Source organism: Nycticebus coucang, chromosome 13 (genome assembly GCF_027406575.1).
Source record: "Nycticebus coucang isolate mNycCou1 chromosome 13, mNycCou1.pri, whole genome shotgun sequence".
NCBI lineage: Eukaryota > Metazoa > Chordata > Mammalia > Primates > Lorisidae > Nycticebus > Nycticebus coucang.
Genome location: NC_069792.1, coordinates 61,277,871 through 61,292,406, shown reverse-complemented (window position 1 = coordinate 61,292,406; position 14,536 = coordinate 61,277,871). Strand labels below are relative to the sequence as shown.

Below are 14,536 nucleotides of genomic sequence, written 5' to 3'. Positions count from 1 at the left end.
TTTTTGGAAGGAAGTATGGAGAATCCTTAAAGAACTCAAACTAAACCTCCCATTTGATCCTCCAATCCCATTACTTGGCATCTACCCAGAAGAAAAAAAATCATTTCATCATAAGGACATGTGCACTGGAGTGTTTATCGCAGCACAATTTACAGTTGCCAAACTGTGGAAACAACCTAAATGCCCACCAATCCAGGAATGGATTAACAAGCTATGTTATATGTATACCATGGAATACTATTCAGCCACTAAAAGAGATGGTGACTTTCTGTGTTTTATATTAATCTGGATGGAGTTGAAACACATTCTTCTTATAAAGCATCACATCAATGGAGAAATAAGAATCCAGTGTACTCAATTCTTATATGAGGACATTCGATGCTAGTACATGGTGGGGAGTTGGGGAATGGGGGAGTGGAGAGAGGGAAGGTGAAGGCGGGTCATGGTGTGTGCTACCTTTCTTGAGAGCAGGATACAATTATAAGGGGAGCTTTACCTAACAAATGCCAGCAGTGTATGGGTGGTGCTTGTAGCTCAGTGGGTAGGGTTCCAACCACATACACCGAGGCTGGTGAGTTTGAACCTGGCCCCGGCCTGCTAAAACAATGACAACTGCAACAAAAAAAAAGCTGGGCATTGTGGTGGGCACCTGTAGTCTCAGCTACTTGGGAGGCTGAGGCAAGAGAATCACGAGAGCCCAGGAGTTTGAGGTTGCTGTGAGTTGTGATGCCATGGCACTCTACCCAGGGTGACTGCTTGAGACTGTCTCAAACACCTCCCCCCCCCCAAACAAAACAAAACAAAACAGAAGAAACGAACAAAAAAACCCCAAATGCCAGCAGTGTAACCTTGTTCTTTATACCCTAAAAGATTCCCTAACAATAAAAAGTTAAAAAAAGAAGCTGTTCAACTGATCGTGCTGGAAGAACTGGATAACCACCTGTGAAAGACTGAAACTGGACCTGTAGCTTCACCACTTTGAAAAATTGGAGATGGATGAAAGATTCAGATCTAAGACATGAAATGATAAAAATTCTAAAAGAAAGCATGGGAAAATCTCTTGATGATGTTGGTCTGGGAAAGATTACATAAAGACGACTTCACTGGCAATGGTAACAATAATAAAAATTAAAAAAAATACGGAACTTAATTAAGCTGAAAAGCTAATACATGGCTAAGGACAGAAGAATTAAAGCAAATAGATAACTTTCAGAATGGGAAAAGATATTTGCATGTTGTGAATATGACAAAGGGTTGATAACTAGAATCTACAGAGAACTCAAATCAACAAGAAAAAAAAAGAGCAAACAATAACGTCTATCACTGGGCAAGAGACATGAGCAGAACTTTCTCTGAAGATACACAAATGGCAAAAAAACTTATGAAAAAATCATTGGAGAAATGCAAATAAAAACAATCTTGAGATACCACCTAACCCCAGTGAGAATAGCCCACATGACAAAGTCCCAAAGCTGCAGATGCTGGCATGGATGTGGAGAAAAGGGAACTCTTTTACACTGTTGGTGGGAATGCAAACTAATACAGTTTCTTTGGAAAGGAGAATGCAAAATCCTCAAAGAACTCAAAATAGACCATCCATTTGATTCACAATCTCATTACTACACATGTACCCAGAAGCAAAAACACTAGTTTATCTTAAGGACATTTTAGCTAGACTATTTGTCACAGCTCAATTTATAATTGCCAAGATATGGAAACAACCCAAGTGCCCATCAACCCATGAATGAATTAATAAACTGGTATTTGTATACCATGGAATGGTATTCATCCATAAAAAGATGGAGACTTTACATCTTTTGTATTAAGCTGGGTAGAGTTGAAACACATTCTTCTTAGTAAAGTATCACAAGAATGGAAAAGCAAATATCCAATGTACTCAATACTAATATGAAGCCAGTAGACAAACTGATCCATGTGTACACAGAGAAAAACTCAATATTCATATTCTCTATCTATCTATCTATCTATTTTTTTTCTTTTCAGTCTTAGACCTTGTATACTGGTCTCAAGAGACACATAATAGGAATGTTCATCTGCTTCTGGGGGAACTATAGGAAACATTTTCTTTCTGATCCCAGGCAGGAGAAAATTCACTTTCTGATGGGTACTTGGAGGCAAAAGCTGTCTGTTGTACCAGAGGTCTGGGAAACAACCCCTTAGCAGTAAGTGCTGATGTAGAAGCTACAGGAAGTTATCCAGAAGATCTATCTATTGTAATTGATGAAGGTGGGTGCACTAAACAAATTTTTAATGTACATGAAATGAACTTCAATAAGATGCTGTCATCTAGGATTTTCATAGCTAGAGAGGAGAGTCAATGCCTGGCTTTAAAGGAAAGGCTTACTCCGTTATTAGTGGCTAATGCAGCTGGTGACTATTAATTTGAAGCCAGTACTTGATTAGCATTCTGGAAATCCTAGGGCCCTCACAAATTATGGCAGATCTACTCTTCCCTGTGCTTTATAAATGGAACAACAAAACTCCAAAGATAGCACATCTGTTCCTAGAATGTTTTACTGAATGTTTTAAGCCCTAAATGTTGAGACCTACAGCTCAGAACAAAGATTCCTGTCAAAATTCCCCTGCTCAGGGTGGTGTCTGTAGCTTAGTGGGTAGGGCGCCGGCCACATACACCTAGGCTGGTGGGTTCAAACCCAGCCTGGTCCAGCTAGACAATGACAACTGCAACAACAGCAAAAGAAATAGCTGGGCTGGGTGTTGTGGCGGACACCTGTAGTCCCAGCTACTTGGGAGGCTGAGACAAGAGAATTGCTTAAGCCCAAAAGTTTGAGATTGGTGTGAGCTGTGACACTAGGGCACTCTACTGAGGGCAACATAGTGAGACTTTGTCTCAGAAAAAACCCAAAAAACAAAAAACCCCCTGCTCATTGACAATGCACCTGGTCACTCAAGAGCTCTAATAAAGATGTACAAGAAGATGAATGTTGTGTTCGATGCCTGTTGACACATCTATTCTGCAGTCCATGGGTCAAGGGATAATTTTGACTTTCAAGTCTTACTATTTAAGAAATAAATTGCATAAGGCTACAGTAGCTATTTGACTCCTGTGATGGATGTGGGCAAAGTAAATTAAAAACCTGGAAAGGATTGACTATTCTTGATGTCATTAAGAACACTGGTGATTGAGGGGAGGAGGTCAGAATATCCACATTAGTAGGAGTTTGGTAGATGTTGATTCTAGCCCTCATGGTTGGTTTGGAGGGATTGAAGACTTCAACGAAGGAGGAAATAACTGCAGATGTAAAGGAAATAGCAAGAGAACTAGATTTAGAAGTAGAGGCTGAAGATGTGACTGAATTGCTGTAATCTCAGGATGAAACTTGAATGGATGAGGCATTGCTTCTTATGGATAAGCAAAGAAAGCGGTTTTTGGAGATGGAATCTGTACCCAGTGAAGATTCTGTGAAATGCAGTGAAATGACAGTAGGATTTAGAATATTCCATGAACCTAGTTGGTAAAGTAGCGTCAGGGTTTGAGAGGATTAACTCCAGTTTTGAAAGAAGTTCTGTTGGAAAAGTGCTCTCAAGCAGCATCTGATGTTTCAGAGAAATCTTACATGAAATGAAGAGTCACTTGATGTGGCGGACTTCATTGTTGTCTTATTTTAAGAAATTGCCACAGCTACCCTGTCTTGATGAGTCAACAGCTAACAATCAACCTGAGGCCAGACCCTGGAGCAGTTAAGAGTGTAAACTTAACTTTTATATGAAGTGGGAAACCAATTTTTTGACACAGTTTATTATGACATTTACTTTATTTCTGTGGTCTGGAACTGGATTTGCAGTACCTCTGAGGTATGCCTGCATGTCTTTTCTGTGATGATTGCTAGTATTCTTTTTCTCACTGGTATTCAGCAATTTGATTATGATATAATCTCTCTCTCTCTCTCTGTGTCTCTCTCTTTCCACGTTTGTTGAATTTGATGTGTCTGTGGATTTATTTTTCTAAAATTTAGACAGTGTCTCTTTTAAAAAACATTTCTACTTCAAGTAACCTGTATATTCTGCTGTAGTATATAATCTGCTTTTGATCTTATTCAGTGAAAATTTCATTTTAGATATTTAATGTTTTGTCTCTTAAATTTCCATTTGTTTTTTTCTCCTCTCATCCATTTCCTTTTTGTGTGAGTACATAGCAGTATGTTCATAACAGCTTTTCTATAAGATGCTTGTTCATTTATTTCACCATCTCTTGCCATTTCTAGATGTTTTGCATTGATAGATTTTTCTCCTCTTTTTATGCCTTATTCCTGATTTCTCATATTCCAATTAATTTTGATTGATTTTTTCCCAGATCTTGTTAATGTTACATTTGTGTGTGCTAGATTTTATTGAGTTAAAGACTTGTTCTTGGTAGGCAGTTAAGTTACCTCCTGTATTGGCTTGATGTTTGAGCTTGGTCTTCCATTCCCCTAGGGAGAATCTGGAGTAGCCTTTATCTTTTGGTAATATAATCTCCTTTCTAAAACAAGGCCATTCTGGTTTCTCTACTGATTGACCTTTGTATCAAGTTCTTTCAACTTTGGCTGGTGAGAAATAGTCCCTGCATTATGAAATCCCAGGTAATTGTCCTTTATAGCGCCTGCTTTTATTTATTTTCCCGTAGGAAATTGGTTTAGTTGGGCTTTGAGGAGCATTTTGTAGTCATGCACAGAGTGGAATTTAGCCAGATACCCACAGAAACCCATAGACAGATAACTCTGCAATGCAAATTTTAGTTGTGTTGCTTTTTCTCCAAATTCCAGTCTGTGTTATTTCAATTCTGCAAAACTGCTTGACTCTGTTTGAGTTCTTCTTTTCCTGTGCTACAGTCTGACATAGCTTCTAGATCTAAAGCCTGGGTGATGGTAGGGATCATCTCATTTTGTTTCTCTTCTCTCAGAGATCTTAGTCCTGGAATGCCTGTTATCCAGTGTCTGAAAGTAGTTGTTTCCTATATTTTGTCGAGTTTTCTAGGTGTTTACTACTGACAGAAAATTTTGCATCCCATCACTCCTTCGTGGCCAGGATTAGAATTTCTGCAGTGAATACTTAAATGTTTAAGTTTTTTTTTTTTTTATCTTGGTAATTTTTGACATGGTCACATATTACCTCTTATTTTTTCTGACCTCATTTCTTTTCTTTTTTTTTTTTTCTTTTTTTTTGAGATGGGTTCTTGCTCTGTTGCCCAGGTTATAGTGCAGTGGTGAAATCATAGCTCACTGCAGCCTCCAGCTCCTGGGTTTGAGTGATCTTCCACTTTAGCCTCCTGAGCAGGTGAAGTACCACCTGAGTATCATCATACCCATCTAATTAAAACAAAATTTTTTATCGAGATGGAATTTTAGGGTTGGGTGTGGTGGGTCACGCCTGTAATCCCAGCACCCAGCACTCTGGGAGGCTGAGGCAGGTGGATTGCCTGGGTTTACAGGTCCGAGACCAGCCAGGGTGAGACCCTGCTTCTAAAAATAGCTGGGCATTGTGGTGGGTGCCTGTAGTCCCAGCTACTCAGGAGGCTGAGGCAAGAGGATCACTTAAGCCCAAGAGTTAGAGGTTGCTGTGAGTTACGATGCCAGGGCACTCTACTGAGGGCTACAAAGTGAGACCTGTGTCTCAAAAACAAAACAAAACAAAAAGAAATGAAATCTTGCTATGTTGTTCTGGCTGGTTTTGAACTCCTGGCATCAAGCCATTCCCTGCCTCACTCCTGAGTAGCTGGGATTACATGTGTTAGCCACTATACCTAGCTGTGATCTCAATTCTTAAATATTGGTGTTTCCTTAGCATCTGTTTTATCTCTGACTTTTAATTTTTTTTAGACATATTCTTGATGATTTTGTCTTTTCTCATAGCTTTAGGCTATTTGTTGATGACACCAAGAACTGTATTTCTAATTCAGATCTCTCCTGGGATTTATGTATTCAGTTGCTTACTTGAAATTTATATGTGGGTGACTAGAATTGAGCTTATCATATTCCTTTCCAAGTTGTTTTTTGTGGTGTTTGTAGCTTACAGTAAATGGCATTTGCTTAAGCTGAGGGATGAAGAGACAGATTCAGTTCCTCTTTCTTTCACTATCACATATTTGATGAAAAGACTTTCTGTTGATTCTGCCTCTTAATATCCCTAATAGCCAATTTTCTCCCCATTCTTACTGCTGTAGTACTATATTCCACAATGCCATATTTTTGAATCAGCTCTTACCTGGTTTCCCTTCCTTATCCTTGCTTACTTTAAGTCCTTTCTCTGCATTACAGGGGAAGTGGTCTTTTAAAAATAGGGCTTCTTAACATGGTTTCCGTGGTTGTGTTTTAGCTGACCCCACTTAACCTTTGAATGCTGATGGGTTTTACTGCATGCTTCATTTGAATTATTTTTCACCTGTCAAATATACCATGTATGGTCTCTCTCACTTCTTGTTTCCATTATCTGCGTGTGCCATATAGGTGAAAGATTAACTAAAGCAAAACAAAACATTACCTATTTTTGTTTGGCAAACAATCAAATAGACCACAAAACTGAAAACCCACAAGTGAAGTTAAAATACAAGTGAAAAATATATGTAACCTAAAAAAAAAAAGGCTAATTTTGCTTCTATATAGATAAGAAAAAGACCAAAAACACTGTAGAAAAATGAACAAAGATTATGAACAGTTTAATTTCATAATCTTATGAAAAGATTCTCAACTTAACTTCTAATAAGTTAAATCTACACCGAGTTAATACATTTTTATCTAACAGATTGGCCATAATCCAAATAATTTGATTAAATACTCTATTGGTAAAATTGTGGGATTAGAAGATCTGTCATATATTACTTGTAGGAGAATAAATTGGTACAAACCCTATGGAGCAGCTTGCCAAGATTAATGTACATATATAATTATATAACATGTAATTATAGTGATACCAAGATTTGCTGATAATTATATAGTTATGATAGTGATCTTTTGTTTGTTATATTACATTGTTAAAATATTATTATATGATTGTATTTAATATATACTTATTTGTCATAGTATCTTTGTAACATACACTTTTATATTTGTATATATATGTGTGTGATAGGTAGAGTATACCAAGATGTAATCAACAATTTTGATAATTACTATATAGTGATCATTTGTTATACTGCATCATTAAAATTATTATATTATTGTGCTTAATATATACTTATCTGTCGAAGTAGATATTTGTGGTATGTACTTATCTTTTATATTTGTGTACATGTGTATGTATGTTTTCTCTTGATGTCACAATTTTACTTCTGGTAATTTATCCCAGATATATGCTAGCACATGTGTGAATTGAATTGTATATAGAGTTGTTCATTGCAGCATTTGTTTATTAGAGGAAAAGAGAACTTAGTGTCCATTAAGTAAAGTTTGGGCTTGTAAGATATGTTACATTTTTGCAATAGAATAGGATGTAACTGTAAAAAAGAATGATAATGATTTGTCTGGGCTAAATATCCCTTATCCAAAATACTTGGGTGCAGAATTGTTTTAGATTTTGGATGTTTTGTATTTTGAAATATTTGCAGATACATAATGAGGTATCATGGGAATGGGACTTAAGTCAATCATGAAATTCATTTATGTTTCATACATACTTCATACACATAGCCTGAAGGTAATTTTATACAATATTTTAAGTAATTTTGTACATGAAACAAAAGTTTATGTACGTAAAACCATCAGAAAACAAAAGTGTCATTATTAGGTGTCATTATCCCAGCTGTTCATGTGGACAATATGTGGTTGTTTGGCATTGCCATTATTCACGACTGTGAATACATACGCTACTAATCAACAATATACTTACTCTTATTCATACACAAGTGCTTAACAGTAAAAAGTTTGGTATAGCATTAATATAGTGAAAAAAATAGTGTGTTCAGGGTAACTGAGCAGCATAGTAATATCACCCAATACCTGTATCAGTTGTTAAGCAACAACAAAAGGCAGGCTTAAAGTTTCTACCTATGATGCTGAGTTTGATTAGGTTACTGTACCTTTTAGATGAGAAGAAATATCAGAAGCAGCTCAAGAACCAGGAAGTGAATCCTTAGAGTTGAGTAGGCATTTTGCTTTTTAAAATGCTTTTTCCAGGGTCTTCTGCCCCAATAACAATTTTTGTTTTAGAAGTTGTCCTTTGATTTAAAAAATGGACATGATAGGCTCGGCGCCTGTGGCTCAAGCGGCTAAGGTGTCAGCCACATACACCTGATGGGTTCAAATCCAGCCCAGCCTGCCCAACAACAATGATGGCTGCAACCTAAAAATAGCTAGGCGCCTGTAGTTCCAGCTACTTGGGAGGCGGAGGTAGGAGAATCGCTTGAGCCCAGTAGTTGGAGGTTGCTGTGACCTGTGATGCCACGGCACTCTACCCAGGGTGACAGCTTGAGGCTCTGTCTCCAAAAAAGTAAATAAATAAAAAAAGGACATGATTTTTGTTATGTTACGAATGCATGCTGCTCTGGTCCTTCAGTAAGCCCATCATGTATTTTCCTCATGTCATCTTTATTTATTTATTTATTTTTTATTAAATCATAGCTGTGTACATTAGTTATGATCATGGGGCACCATACACTTGGTTCACAGACCGTTTGACACATTTTCATCACACTAGTTAACATAGCCTTCCTGGCATTTTCTTAGTTATTTTGCTAAGACCTTTACACTCCACATTTACTAAGATTCACATATACCCTTGTAAGATGCACTGCAGGTGTAATTCCATTAATCTCCCTCCCTCTTACCTCCCCCTTCCCTCCCCTCCCTTTCCCCCTTCTCCCTATTCTTAGGTTGTAACTGGGTTATAGCTTTCATGTGAAGGTCTTAGATTAGTTTCGTAAAAGTACATTGGGTACTTTTTCTTCCATTCTTGAGACACTTTACTAAGAAGAATATGTTCCAGCTACATCCATGTAAACATGAAAGAGGTAAGGTCTCCATCTTTCTTTAAGGCTGCATAGTATTCCATTATGTACATATACCACAATTTATTGATCCATTCGTGGATCAGTGGGCATTTGGGCTTATTCCATGACTTAGCAATTATGAATAGGGCTGCAATAAATATTCTGGTACAAATATCTTTATTATGATTTGATTTTTGGTCTTCTGGGTATATGCCCAGTAGAGGAATTACAGGATTGAATGGCAGGTCTATTTTTATATCTCTAAGTGTTCTCCATATATCTTTCCAAAAGGAATGTATTAATTTGCAATTCCACCAGCAGTGCAAAAGTGTTCCCTTTTCTCCACATCCACGCCAACATCTCTGGTCTTGGGATTTTATAGGCTAGTCTCACTGGAGTTAGATGATATCTCAAAGTAGTTTTGATTTGCATTTCTCTGGGATGATTAAAGATGATGAGCATTTTTTCATATGTCTGAAGGCTGTGCGCCTGTCTTCTTCAGAGAAGTTTCTCTTCAAGTCCCTTGCCCAGCCTGCGATGGGATCCCTTGTTCTTTTCTTGCTAATGCTTTTAAGTTCTCTGTGGATTCTTGTTAAACCTTTGTCGGAGACATAACCTGCAAATATCTTCTCCCATTCTGAGGGCTGTTTGCTTGCTTTACTTAGTGTGTTCTTGGCTGTGCAGAAGCTTTTTAGTTTGATCAGGTCCCAATAGTGTATTTTTGAAGCAGCTTCAATTGCCCGGGGGGTCCTTGTCATAAAAAACTCACCCAACCCAATTTCTTCAAGGGTTTTCCCTGCACTCTGTTCTAGTATTTTTATAGTTTCATGTCTTAGGTTTAAATCTTTAATCCAGTGAGAGTCTATCTTGGTTAATGGTGAAAGGTGTGGGTCCAGTTTCAGTCTTCTACAGGTTGCCAGCCAGTTCACCCAGCACCATTTGTTAAATAGGAAATCTTTTCCCCATTGAATGTTTTTTTTTTTTTGGCCAGGGCTGGGTTTGAACCCGCCACCTCCAGCATATGGGACCGGCGCCCTACTCCTTGAGCCACAGGCTCCGCCCCCCATTGAATGTTTTTAATTGGCTTGTCAAAGATTAAATAACGGTAAGTAGCTGGATTTATCTCTTGGTTCTCTATTCTGTTCCAGACATCTACTTCTCTGTTTTTATGCCAGTACCATGCTATTTTGATCACTATCGATTTGTAGTATAGTCTGAGGTCTGGTAGCGTGATTCCTCCTGCTTTGTTTTTATTTCTGAGTAATGTCTTGGCTATTCGAGGTTTTTTCTGATTCCATATAAAACGAAGTATTGTTTTTTCAAGATCTTTAAAGTATGACAGTGGAGCTTTAATGGGGATTGCGTTGAAATTATATATTGCTTTGGGTAGTATGGACATTTTAACAATGTTGATTCTTCCCAACCTTGAGCATGGTATATTTTTCCATTTGTTAACATTCTCAGCTATCTCTTTTCTTAGAGTTTCGTAGTTCTCTTTATATAGATCTTTCACGTCCTTTGTTAGATAAATTCCCAAATATTTCATCTTCTTTGGCACAAATGTGAATGGGATAGAGTCCTTAATTGTTTTTTCAACTTGACTATTGTTGGTATATATAAAGGCTACCGATTTATGAATGTTGATTTTGTAACCTGAGACGCTGCTGTATTCCTTGATTACTTCTAAGAGTTTTGTAGTAGAGTCCCTAGTGTTTTCCAGATATACAATCATATCATCTGCGAAGAGCAAAAGTTTGATCTCTTCTGACCCTATGTGGATACCCTTGATCGCCTTTTCTTCCCTAATTGCGGTGGCTAAAACTTCCATTACAATGTTAAAAAGCAATGGAGACAATGGGCAGCCTTGTCTGGTTCCTGATCTGAGTGGAAATGATTTAAATTTAACTCCATTCAATATGATATTGGCTATCGGTTTGTTGTAGATGGCCTCCATCAGTTTAAGAAATGTCCCTTCTATACCAATTTTCTTCAGTGTTCTGATCATGAAGGGATGGTGGATGTTATCAAAAGCTTTCTCTGCATCGATTTGCGAGAATCATATGGTCTTTGTTTTTTAATTTGTTTATGTGCTGAATTACTTTTATAGATTTACGTATATTGAACCAGCCTTGAGACCCTGGGATAAAACCGACTTGGTCATTATGTATGATTTGTTTGATATGTTGCTGGATTCTGTTTGTTAGGATCTTGTTGAATATTTTTGCATCTATATTCATTAATGATATTGGTCTATAATTTTCTTTTCTTGTTGGGTCTTTTCCTGGTTTGGGGATCAGGTGATTTTTGCTTCATAGAACGTGTTGGGCAGTCTTCCTTCTTTTTCTACCTTTTGGAACAGGTTGAGTAATATAGGTACTAATTCCTCTTTAAAGGTTTGGTAGAATTCTGACGTAAAACCATCTGGTCCCGGGCTTTTCTTTTTGGGGAGATTTTGTATGGTTGATGTTATTTCCGAACTTGATATTGGTCTGTTCAGCATTTCCACTTGATTCTGGCTAAGTCTTGGAAGGTGACGTGCTTCCAAGTATCAGTCAATTTCCTTCAGATTTTCATATTTCTGAGAGTAAAGTTTCTTATAATATTCATTAAGGATTTTTTGGATTTCTGAGGAGTCTGTTGTTATTTCGTCTTTGTCATTTCTGATTGATGAGATTAGAGATTTTACTCTTTTTTTCCTGATTAGGTTGGCCAAAGGTTTATCTATTTTGTTGACCTTTTCAAGAAACCAGCTTTTTGATTTATTTATCTGTTGTATTATTATTTTGTTTTCAATTTCATTTAATTCTGCTCTGATTTTGGTTATTTCTTTTCTTCTACTGGATTTGGGGTTGGAGTGTTCTTCCATTTCCAGTCTCTTGAGATGTCCCATTAAGTTGCTTACTTCCTCTCTTTCCATTCTCCTGAAGAAGGCTTGCAGTGCTATAAATTTCCCTCTTAGAACTGCCTTTGCAGTGTCCCAGAGGTTGTGATAGTTCATGTCTTCATTGTTGTTTTGTGCCAAAAATTTGGCATTTTCCTTTTTTTTTTTTTTTTTTTGTAGAGACAGAGTCTCACTGTACTGCCCTTGGGTAGAGTGCCGTGGCGTCACACTGCTCACAGCAACCTCTAACTCTTGGGCTTACGCAATTCTCTTGCCTCAGCCTCCCCAGCAGCTTGGACCACAGGCGCCCGCCACAACGCCTGGCTATTTTTTTGTTGCAGTTTGGCCGGGGATGGGTTTGATCCCGCCACCCTCGGCATATGGGGCCGGCACCCTACTCACTGAGCCACAGGCGCTGCCCGGCATTTTCCTTTTTGATCTCATCTCTGACCCAGCTATCATTCAGCATAAGTTTATTTAACTTCCATGTTTTTGTTTGAGTATGCAGATTCCTGTTGTACTCAGCTCAAGTTTTATTCCATGATGGACCGAGAAGATGCATGGAATAATTTCTATTCCTTTAAATTTACTGAGGTTAGACTTGTGACCTAAGATGTGATCGATTTTGGAGTAAGTTCCGTGGGCTGATGAGAAGTATGTGTATTCAGTTTTGTTGGGATGAAATGTTCTGTAGATGTCTGCTAAATCTAAATGCTGGATGGTTAGATTTAAATCTAGAATTTCTTTACTCAGCTTTTTGTTGGAGGATCGATCCATCAATGCCAAAGGAGAGTTACAATCTCCGACTATTATGGAGTTGGAGGAAATGAAGTTGCTCATGTCTGTTAGAGTTTCTTTTATAAAAGGTGCATTTTGAGGTGCATTGTGGTTGGGTGCATAGATATTAATAATTGAAATCTCATCATATTGAGTCTTAACAAATATGAAGTGACCATTTTTGTCCTTCCTTACTTTTGTTGGTTTAAAGCCTATTGTATCCGCAAATGAAATTGCAACGTCTGCTTTTTTCTGGTTACCATTTGCCTGAAATATGGATGACCATCCTTTCACCCTGAGTCTGTATTTGTCTTTTAAGTTAAGATGTGACTCTTGTATGCAACACATATGTGGCCTGAGTTTTCGTATCCAGTCAGCCAACCTATGTCTCTTTAGAGGGCAGTTTTAGCCATTCACATTAATGGAGAGTATAGATGCCATTCACATTAATGGAGAGTATTGACAAGTTTGGTGAAATTTTGGGTATCGAGTTTTTCAAAAGTCCAGTGGACATTTTTAATCCTTTCACCATTGTGAAAGTTGGAGTTTGATCAGAAGTTTCTGAGTGAGTTTACTTTTGTAGTAGAAGATTGGGTTGGTCATTATGGAGGATTGGTCTGAGAATATCCTGAAGAGCTGGTTTGGTTATGGCAAATTTCTTCAGCATATGAATGTCATTAAAGTACTTAATTTCTCCATTGTAAATGAAACTCAGTTTAGATGGATACAAGATCCGGGGTTGAAAGTTATTTTGCTTTAGGAGATTAAACGTTGATGACCACCCTCTTCTGGCTTGAAAAGTTTCAGCAGAGAGATCTGCAGTCATTCTAATGTTCTTCCCTTTGAAGGTAATAATTTTCTTTCGCCTGGCCGCTTTGAGAATTTTCTCCTTCATATTAACTTTAGTGAAGTTAATTATGATATGCCTGGGGGATGTCTTATTGGGGTTGAGTCATGCTGGGGTTCTGAAGCTATGTGCTATCTGAATTTCAGGTTCTCTAGGTATGTCTGGAAAATTCTCTTTCATAATTTCATGCAGAAGGGCCTCTGCACCCAGTGAGGCCACTTCATCTGTTTCAGTAATTCCTATGAGTCGGATATTTGCCTTCTTCAAGTTATCACAGAGGTCTCTGAGAGAATGATCCATTTTTGCTCTCCATTTCTCTTCCTCTTTGAGAGTTTGGGAGCATTCAAAGGCTTTATCTTCAGTGTCAGAAATCCTTTCTTCTGCTTGCTCCATTCTGTTGCTAAGGGATTCTACTGTATTTTTCATATCTTTGAGGGGTGCAAATTCTTGCTTCAGTGTGTCTAAGTCTTCAGTGGTTTTGTTTTTAAATTTGTTAAATTCTTGAGACAGCTTTTGAATTTCTCCTCGAATTCCTAGTTCCATTTTGTTAATCTTGTTTGCCATCCAAATTCTGAATTTGATTTCTGACATCTCAGCCACTTGTTTGTGAATGGGATCTTTAATTACATCTGTCATATCTTTCCTTGGGGGGGGGTTGATCTATTCTTGTTATTCATGTTACCAGAGTTTTTCCGCTTATTCTGTCCCATGATTGTTTTACTCCCTTTGGTTTCTCCCCTGGTGTTTTGTCGAGGACCCGTACAGTGTTGTGACCTGAGAAACTGGGGCTCTGTTTGGTGTGGTGGGGCTAAGTGGTTCTGCCTTGTTTTCAGCTGGTTTCTATTTGACCCCAGTGAAACAGTTACTCTGTGTTGAAGTCTCAGCTGTGGAGAAATACCAGCAATTAAGTCACCCCACCCACCACAGGCAACAAATGGAAAAGGAGAATCAAACCTTCCTACAACCACACACCCAGGGCACCACCTGGATAGTCCCCAGGTGAGTGGTTCAGTTCAAAAGGTCCAAATCAATTGTCTTAGTCAGCAGCTGTCACTGGATCACAAGGGTCTGGTGACTGGTCTAATAT

At 38.0% G+C, this 14,536-nt stretch overlaps 1 protein-coding gene across 2 annotated transcripts in view; it reads left to right on the top strand.

Moving 5' to 3' along the window:
- STK3 (serine/threonine kinase 3) overlaps positions 1 to 14,536 on the top strand; it is a 393,987-nt gene that overhangs the window by 33,825 nt on the left and 345,626 nt on the right. The window lies entirely within an intron of this gene.